Here is a 10,587-nt window from a genome sequence, read left to right as displayed (position 1 = left end):
TGTTGTTGTTGGTAAGTGCCGTCGAGTCAGTTCTGACCCATAGCGACCCTGTACAAGGTTTCCAAGGCTGTAAATCTTTATGGGAGCAGAAGGCCTCATCTTTCTACCATGGAGCAGCTGGTAGTTTCAAACTGCTGACCTTAAGATTTGCGGCCCGATTCGTAACCACTACACTACCAGAGCTCCTTAATCTATACATTAGGTGTTACTTAAACATGTAAGCCATTCCCCTAAAGCACATTAAAAAACAAAACAAAACAAAACCCTATATAATAACATAAAACTTTTAAGGGAGAAAATCTATCGGGTTAAACTATTGCTTAATAATGAATATTTTATGACTACCAATAAACAGTTTTTAAAAACTGTAGCTATGCTATAGAATCTAACATTTTTATATAATTTTTCTATAGTTATTGCTTTTAAGTTGTTATTGTTGAACAATCTACCATGGATTCATGTGTTCCTGTACACACTTGTTACTGGAAGCATCAAACAAGAAGAACAAGTTGTATCCTGATAATGAACAGTTTTAGTAGTGAGTTACATAAGCACTTAAGTAGGTCAAAACAACCACAGATGAAAACAATGCAACTCTTGACTCCCCAAGGAGAGGGAACAGATTTTTTGTTACTTGCTACAAATGTGCTGAACCCTCCAACCTGGGCTTCTCTGCTGTGGTGCAGCCTGCTGTGTGTATAGCCTCCATCTGGATCTGTTGTTTTTCCCCTTGGGACTTTGAGTCAGGAAAACCTACACAATGATTCTGATGCTCCTGCTGTTTGCTATGTTGTAAACATGTAACAAATTATTTTGCTGGATCTGTTGAATTCCACTTACTTTCAGCACCTATGCTATTCCTTCAAGTCTACTTGTTTGCTTCCTTAGTCATTTTATTACTCCTTGCTAACATCTCAGATTGGGGTTCCTCCTTGACAGATACCTTCTCTATATAATTTTCCTTTCATATTAAAAAATAACCACATTCTCAAGATATGACATTTCTCTTACAGTTTAACAAACAAAACTGTAATATAAGAACTATACAATATTTTGGCTACAGGTGCTAACTTGCAGAGACTTTTAAAAATTGGATTTATGACACAGGCTGATGTATTAAATTTAAAGCAATATTTGGTTCTTCATAATTTAAAGTTGTGCTTCATTATATCATTTTATATCATTAAAGTATCTATTCAATGTAGTAATTGACAGGATTTCTTAGATTTCTATTATCTGACAAAGCATAATTATTCTGAACTATCCATGAAAGTTGAAAGCACAACTAATAAGATTATATATGTATACAGTTCAAGCTCATCAGCTGCTCCTTGAAAACCCTATACAGGGTTGCTATGGGTCAATAACACTTAACAACAATAACTATATATATATATATAAAGCTATATAGCGTAGTGGTTACGAATCGGGCTGCGAACCGGAAGGTCAGCAGTTGGAAACTACCAGCCGCTCCGCGGGAGAAAGATGAGGCAATCTGCTCCTGTAAAGATTTACAGCCTCGGAAACCCTATTCAGGGTCGCTATGGGTCGAAACCGACTCGACGGCACTTAACAACAACAACAATATATATATAAACTTTAAAAAGGTATGTTGTTGTTAATTATATATATATAACTTTTTAAAAAGTTTTTATTGTGAATTATTTGTTAGTTTACATGGGTGAACATTATCTTTACATTCATCCTATGCTATTTTGTTTCATTGCAATGATCACAATCCCCTGCATGCATCATCAAACACCCAAAGGATGCACCTCACATGCCTGCCCCCTGGCTGCCAGCACACAACCCCTTTCGCTCCCTGAGTTCAGAGTCCCCAGCTACCACTTCTGCCCGTGTCATCGCTTCTACCTCCAGCCCTAGTGTCATTGCCTCTCTGGACAGGGTCTCCCACTTCGCTTTTCTCCCTTGATGGTTCCAGGGATCTCTGCTCCTGGATTGAAAAATCAGCCAAATATTTACGTTTGCTAAACATTTACCTTGTTACCAAACATTTACATTTACCTTTCCAACACTCACTGTCAGACCTGATAGCAATCATTCCCTATTGAACCACAGGAATCCTTTTCCCCTCACCTTTTGTCAACCCCATCCAGACAAGTTAGAAACAATTCAGTGGAGGTTCTACATTTTCCTGTATCCTATGGAGCTAGGTTCCCTTTGAAAGCTTGTAATCCAGTCACTTCTTGCTTTTTTAGTCCTCCCATTTTGGGTAGCCAGTATCTAAATTCCCCCTCCCTGTCGATCCTGTGTACCAAGGGGGTGGGAATGATCCTCACTGTAGAGATTTGTCTGCTCTTTTTTCATACTGAATCCACAAGCATAGGTCATGTTCATCCACTTATATATAGTGTGTTACTCCTTTTTTTTCCCCTCTTGTTTCTTCCTCTAGTCGTGTTCTGATCATCCAGCCATTGATGCCTGGTCATATGGATACTATCTGCAAGTGTGGGTGTTCTTGTGCATTTCCCCTCACTTTATATCAGCTGGATGCTTCACACTCCATTGTAGTCCTCTGGGGCCATGTCCCTGCCCCTGGGCCCAGGAGTCCCTGGGTCTCATCATACTGCTTGTTAACCAGGTCTCAATCCAGGTAAACAGGAGTCTATTAATTTTGGTCAGACTTAGTTCACAACTCCATTGCTGTTTTTCCCCCATTCCCATTATCGATGACCAATGTGGTCAGCAGCAGGACCATATGCCTGCTAGTGTATTCCATTTGAGTTTCAGTCTTGGAAGGGGGTTTGCCTTTGAGGGGACCTGACCACTTGCCTTGATGTTTCCCTGGGGAACAATTTGCTTCTTCTTGTAGTAGTCAATTGGACTGCTGTTATTGTTTTTTATTTTTCCTGCTAGTCTTTCTTTCAAGAAGTTTCACTTTCCAATTCTGCCAGCACCATCTGTTGAAGAGACCATCTCCTCCCCATGCAGTATGCTTAGGTACTTTGTTGAAAATCAGTTGGCTGTATGTGGATGCATTAATTTCTGGATTCTCATTTCTGTTCCATTCATCAATGTATCTTTCATTATACCAGCACCAGGCTGTTTTGACCATTGTAGCCATGTTGTAAATTTTGAAATCAGGGAGTGAGAGGCTTCCCATCCTGTTCTCCTTAAACAGTGCTTTGCTTATCCTTGGTCTCTTTCTTTTCCATATAAAGTTTGTAATTGTTTTTTCCATCTCTTTGAAGAATGTCATTGCAATCTGGATTGGGATTGAATTATATGTGTAAATTGCTTTGGTCAGTATTGACATTTTCACAATGTTGTCTTTTTATTCAGGAACATGGTATATGCTTCCATTTTTGTAAGTCTCTTTGGTTTCTTGTAGTAGTGTTCTGTAGTTTTCTTTGTATAAATAAGTCCTTTGTTTCTCTGGTTACATTTATTACTAGATATTTCATCCTTTGGGTGGCTATTGTAAATTGTATTTTTTTTCTTAAAGTCCTTTTCGGCACTGTTGTTATTGGTATAGAGGAATCCAACTGATTTTTGCATGTTAATCTTATACACTGCCATTTTGCTGAATCCTCCAATGAGGTCTAGTAGCTTTTTTTTACTGAGTCTTTGGGGTTTTCAATGTATAGGATTATATTGTCTGCAAATAGAGCAAGTTTTACTTCCTTTTTGCCAATTCGGATACTCATGATTTCCCTATCTTGCCGTATAGCTCTGGCTAAGACTTCCAGCACAATACTGAATAGGAGTGGTGACAAAGCACATCATTGTCTGGTTTCTGTTTGCAAATGGAAAGCTTTCAGTTTCTCTCCATTGAGAGTAATGTAGGTTGTTGGGTTTGTATATATGCTCTTGATTATGTTGAGGAATTTATCTTCAATTCCTACTTTGTTAAGTGCTTTTATCAGGAATGGATGTTTGATTTTGTCAAATGCCTTTTTCTCCATCAATCAATATTATCATGTGTTTTTTTTTTCATTTTTCTTGTTTATGTGGTGGATTACATTGATTGTTTTTGTAATGTTGAACCATCCTTGAATTCCTGATATGAATTGTACTAGGTCATAATGTATTATTATTATTTTTTATATGCTGCTGTATTCTGTTGACTAGGGTTTTGTTGAGAATTTTTGCATCTATGTTCATGAGGGATATTTTCTGTAATTTTGTTTCTTAGTGATGTCCTTCCCTAGTTTTGGTGTGAGGGTTATGATTGCTTTATCAAATGTATTAGGAAGTTTTCCATCCTCCTCTGCATTCTGGAATAATTTGAGTGGAATTGGTGACAACTCTTCCCTGACTGTCTAGTAGAACTCACCAGTGAAGCCATCTGGACCGGGACCTCTTTTGGTTGGGAGTTTTTTGATGACCTGATCAATTTCTTCTATTTTTATGGGTCTGTTAAAGTGTTCTACTTCACTCTGTGTGAGTTTATGTAGGTCATGTTTTACTAAAAACCATTCCCATCTCTTGTAAGTTTTCAAATTTATTGCAGTACAACTCCTCATAGTATTCTGTTATTATCCTTTGATTTCCTTTGTTTCCATTGTGACATCGCCCATGTGGTTTCTAATGCATGTTATTTGTGTCTTCTCCCTCTTTTCTTTTGTTAGGTTTGCCAATAGTTTCTGAATTCTATTAATCCTTTCATAGAACCAGCTTCTTGTCCTATTGATTCTTTCTATAGTTTTTCTATCTCATTTATTTCTGCTTGGATCTTTATTACTTCTTTTCTCTTGGTAACTGTTGGTTTCTTCTGTTTGTTTCTACTTGCTGGAAATGCTTTGTTAATGTGTTAATTTTGATTCTTTCTTCTTTTTGGATGTGCACATTGATTGCAATAAATTGTCCTCTCAGCACCACTTTCACTGGTTCTCAAAGATCTTGTATGTTGTGTTTTCATTCTCATTTGTTTCTAAGAACTTTCTGAATTTTAGTTTAATTTCTTCTATTATCCAGTCACTCTTCAGCTGGGTGTTATTCAGTCTTCATATTAAAATTTATTTCCTTGGTTTCTTATTCTTGATTTCTGATTTTATGACATTGTGGTCTGAAAAGATGCTTTGTAGTATTTTGATGTTTGTAAATTCATGGAACCTTGCTTTGTGACCTAACACATGGTCAATTCTGGAGAGTGTTCCATGTGCACTGGAAAAGAATGTATATTGTGCTGTTTTGGGTTGAATGTTCTTTACACATCTATGAGGGCAAGTTGTTGATAGTGCTGTTTCATTCCTCTGTAGTTTGTCGAGTTCCTTTTTGGTTGTTCTATCCCTTTTTGAAAGTGGTATATTAAAATGCCCCACTATAATTGTAGATTTATCTATTTCTTTCTTCTATTCTAGTAGGGTTTACTTTATATATCTTGGTGCTCTTTCATTTAGATTGTAGATGTTAATTATGGCTATGTCATCTTGCTCAATTGATCCTTTAATTATGAGATCATGTCTTTCTTTATCCCATATTCTGGTTTTTGCCTAAAAGTTTATTTTATCAGAGATTCGTATTGCCACTCCTGGTTTTATTTTATTGCTGTTAGCTTGGTATATTTTTAATCTTTTAATCTTTAACTTTAAATCTGTTTTTATCTTTGTGTGTCTCTTGCAGGCAGCATATTGCAGGGTATGTTTTCTTATCCATTCAGCCACTCTCTGTCTCTTCACTGGTGTATTTAATCCATTGACATTCAGTGTAATTATCGATAGGTAATGGATTAACTTCTGTCATTGAAAATTTTTTTGTGTGGTGATTTTTGTTCCTTTTTTCTGCATGCTTCTTGTGCTGCATTTATGTTTTCTGTGCTATTTCTTGTCAGTTTCTTCTTTGTTTTAATGTTTCCTTGTTCTGCTTGGATCTTCATTTCATTGTAAGTTGTGAAGTATTAATTTTCTTTGAAGTTACACTATAGTCTGTTAAGTTTTCCTGCGTTTAAGACAGTCTGTTGCATCCTGCCTCTGCTCAAACTCCTCACCATCTAGATCTCTGTTCCTATATTTTCCCCTTCTTTTACATTCCAAAGGACTCCCTTTAGGATGTTTTGAAGCACTGGATTGACTTAAAAAAAATCTCTTAGCTTCTGTTTATCCTGGAATGTTTTGATTACACCATTTTATTTGAGACAATTTTGCTGGATAGACAATTCTTTGTTGGTAGTTTTTTTTTTCTTTTAGAGTTTTGTATATGTCTCCCCGTTGCCTTCTTGCCTGCATGGTTTCTGCTGAGAAGTCAGAGCTTAATCGGATTTGCTTGCCTTTGTAGGTAACCCTTCTCTTTTTCCTTGTTGCTTTTAGCATTCTCTTCTTGTCTTTGATTTTGAGATCTTGATTATGATTATGTCTTGGTGGTTTTCTTTTGGGGTATATCCTTCCTGGGATTCATTCAGCTTCTTGAATGTTTATCTTCTCGTCCTTAAAGGTATTTTGAAAATTTTCTTCCAGAAGTTCTTCAATTATCTCTTCTGTGATTTTTCCTTTTCTGGAATGTGAATAATTCTTAAGTTATTCCTCTTCATGTTATCCAGCATGAATCTTAGACTTTCTCCAGATTTTTAAATATTTTTTTCTGCTTACTTTTCTATATTAGCAGTATTGAGAGATTTGGCATCCAGCTCGCTGGTTCTGGCTTCCATCTCTTCCAATCTACTCCTTTGCCCTTTCAGTGTTTTGTCCATTTCTGATATTTTATTATTAATTATCCTGACTTTTGTTTGCAGGTTTTGGATTGTTTCCAATACCATATGTATCTTGTTTGATTGTTCTTACAGCACTTTCCTGAGTTATTCCTCATTTTCCACCACTCATTTTTAGATTATTTTATTTTTTTTCCTGTCTTTCTTCTGAATTCCTTCTCAGGCAGATCCAGAGCCTACTCTTCCACTGGAAAGTCTGTGTCTGTTTACAGCTCATTTGTCTCAGTTACTTTTTTCTGTTTTTGGACATGTGTTGAGATCTTTAATTGTGTTTACTTGGACATTTTAAGCAGCTTTGTGTTTTTAATGCTTATATGGATGTATGTTGCTTTGTTGTTAAGCTTGCTGAGCATCTCATAGTGGGTATGATCTGGAGATAGGCTTCCTTTATCACGTGTAATGCCTACCAGCTGGTTTTGGCTCTTGTCCAGATAGTGCAGTATTACAGGGTATGCTTGTAGGTTGGTTATATGGGCACAGTTGCTGTCTCTTCTTGGGTAAGGTAGGGAGAGAAAACTCCAACCTCTGGAAGAAGAGTGAGGCCAAAAGGACCAAAGACAGAAATAACATAAAAGCGAAGACAGAAACCACCAATCAAAAACAAAAATAAAATTTTGATTGACTCTGTCCACTGGCCTTTGCTGTGCAGGAAGGGATAAAGATTCCTGCCAAGGTCAACTTTGGGGCTGGTTTCCAGGGTTAGAACATCATAAGCAACCTGCGGGTTTCCTTTCTGTGCCATTGGAAAACTGTTGGTGTAATGCTGGACCCTTTTGGGGGTGTGCTCCTGCCCACCTGAAGGCATCTGGGCTGTAAAGTGGAGGCACAATTGGGGAGAAGAGGAGAGATATGTGAAAAATGAAATGTGAAAGATGAAAAATTGGTCACACCTTTCCCTCCAGAAGCGCAGCTCCATGACTTCTAGTGTTGAGTTGCTGCCTTCGCTTGGCTGTGGCCCCACCCTCTGGCTTGAGGACTTTTTACTGTAATCGACTTTTACAGGTGAACCAATTCAGAAATCACCATATTTTGCTTCTACAGGCAGATTTCTTCTTAGGTGAATGCGGGATACTGGATTCCAGAATCTTAAACAAGATCCAAAGTTCTGCAGTTTTTCTGTGGAACTCACTATCTCTATTTTGGGGGTGGGAAGGGTTATATATAACATTTTAAGATAGAAATTGATTCTGTCTTGAATATCTGCATCTTCAATGTATGTAAAGTAGCATGTCTTTAGATGTACAACTGAAAGGTGCTTTATGCTCAGATACCTTGTCTTTTACTGCAAGACTTCCTCAAGGCTTTCAATTGCTGATATGCACTGTAAAATTTTTAATGGAAAAAAAATAATTGTATTCATGTCTTTTCAAAATTAATTTACCATGGAACATATCCTCCTTGGTCTCCAGAAGTAAAAAAGATGAATATTGGCAGTGGTGAACACTGCTTCATAAACAACAACAACAAAAAAATAGTATGACACAATTCCATAGTGATCTTACTATTTCTGTTTTCGATCACAAATGTTACTGGAGATTTGTCAAGGGATGAGTTGTTTTTGTTCCAGAATTGGCAGCATGAAAATCATCATTGTCAAGCTGAATTTTCCTAACTGGTCCAATACCAGATTGATGAAATACTTTATAGATGTCTGTCTTAATACCATTTTTTTAAAAATCAAATTAAAAATATAGGTTTCCCAAAACAGTAATCATATCTTTCTTAATTATTATTATCATTCATTTTAGTACATTTTATTATTTGTAAAAATATTATACCAATGTTCAGTAAAATGTATTTTACAGTGTAGTTACTATTGAGCACTATTCTTTATACATATTTTTAAGTAACAGATTTGGTGGAATTTAGTAAATGAATAAAGTAAATGATAGAAATCTAGATTCAAAGCAAAACCTAGATCCAAAGAAAATTCAGAGTATGAACAGCCAAAATCCTGTACTATTTTTTAGAAATATATGTATATATATAATTTTATATGAGCTGAAGATATTTATTATAAGGAAAATTTTAAATAAATTGCAGGTATGATTGCTGTTGCTGTTGTTGTTAAATGTCATCAAGTTGTTGCAACTAATAGTGACCTTATATAGGGTTTCCATGGCAGGACTGGTAAATCTGAGCTTCTGAACTTGTGGTTCAAACCGACCTTGTGGCCAATGCATTATCCCACAATGCCATACCAGGACTCCATAGAATTAGTTAAATGCTCACATGAATTTTGCTTTTGTTTTTTGTTAATCATTATACTTAGCTAATTTGCAAAGCACAGGAGATCCAAGCTCTAGCTATGTTTTTAATAGTCATGGAAATTGTCCACATGTTAATATTGGACATTGGTTTTATTCAGCTAATTGACTGAATTCTTTGAGCATTTTAATTTCTAGGGTCATTATGATCTACTAGAATAAAAAAAAAAAAAATTAGGAGATTTAACTTTGCATAATTAAGCAATTCAGCAAAACTGGAACACAAGCCTAAATGATTTGAAGCATGTATTTTTGTGATTTACAAATTTGTTTGTTTGTTTTCTATTCAATAGCCAATGGCGTTAAATATATAGACTTTGTCTTGGATATATGCACAAACGCCTACTTCTAATAAAAGAAATAGTAGTACTCACTACTCTATAGTCACTTTTCTAATCACTATCTTAATCATATTATTTGTGATCTTAAGCATCTACAATCAAAAGTGTTTTTAGGGCACTTCAGCTTGACAAATAATATTTAAAGTGAGCAATGATAATAACTTTTGTAGCACTGAATTAGGGAACTTAAAATTAAAACCTAGTTTAAATATCCCCTTGCTTCACTGGTGTGTTACTATATACAATCATATGCTTTAAAGATTTGATGCATCTTTTTCTAAACATATATTGGTGTAGAAAGTGACTTTCTCAAATTTCCTGTAGAGAAAAATACAATATAAGCATATGAATTTACAATAAGTCAGATGACAAGATCTATATCTCAAAACTGAGATTCACAATTTTGGGGCAAAATTAAAAAGATTTTAATGAGAAAATATCACTTATCCTTAACAGAACTATGGTAATAAAATGCTTGGACTATGTAATTAATATCACTTTTATAATATTAAAATTTGATGAATGAGGGAAACATAAGAATCTTTGGCTATTTAGAGGTTTTCTAATTAGACAAAATAAGCAATTAAATTTACTTATCGGGGTATCCTTGGAAGGAGAGATCAATTATTATATTTTTGTAGATCTCATGGCACCATCTAAATTTGATTTCACTTTCCAATTAAGTTCAGAAATTACAAGAATGTGTTGTTGCTTTTAAGTGTCATTTTCTTTTCATTCCTTTATTTAGCAATGAGTGGCTAAGTATCTACTATTTATATTGTCCTATGGTCAAGACACTGGCATATAAAAGCCAATGAAATACAATCCATTCCATCAAATACTTCAAGTAAAAAAATTCAATTAACACCTTGGCTAATGGCATGTCTTTGGGCTGAAATAAAAAATGTCTCTGACAATTATTTGTCTACATTAAAAGCAAGACTACAGAGTTTTCAGTTTCCATTGTTAGTGTTTTAAAATATTCTTTGAGGAGTATTTTATATCTGGTTAGAAGTGTGAATAATATGAAAATGTAGATTCAGGACAGCTTAAAGCAGCATTTTAATCATTATATAATCTAGTGAAATCCTCTGCCCCCAAATTTTGCTTTATAATGTAGCAAACCAATCCAAATGAATTGCCACTGAATTGACTCTGACTCATAGTGATCATATAGGACAGAGTAGAACTCTTCCATAGGGTTTCCGAGGCTGTAACCAGTACAGGCCATGACTGATATCAGTTTGTGATATTGTAGAGATTGATGTGATGCTAGAAGCTATGCCACTGATATTTTAAGAACCAGAAGGGA

This window comes from Chrysochloris asiatica, unplaced genomic scaffold (genome assembly GCF_000296735.1).
Source record: "Chrysochloris asiatica unplaced genomic scaffold, ChrAsi1.0 scaffold00402, whole genome shotgun sequence".
Taxonomy (NCBI): domain Eukaryota; kingdom Metazoa; phylum Chordata; class Mammalia; order Afrosoricida; family Chrysochloridae; genus Chrysochloris; species Chrysochloris asiatica.
The sequence above is the reverse complement of the archived record's forward strand: the minus strand, read 5'-3'. Positions refer to the sequence as shown.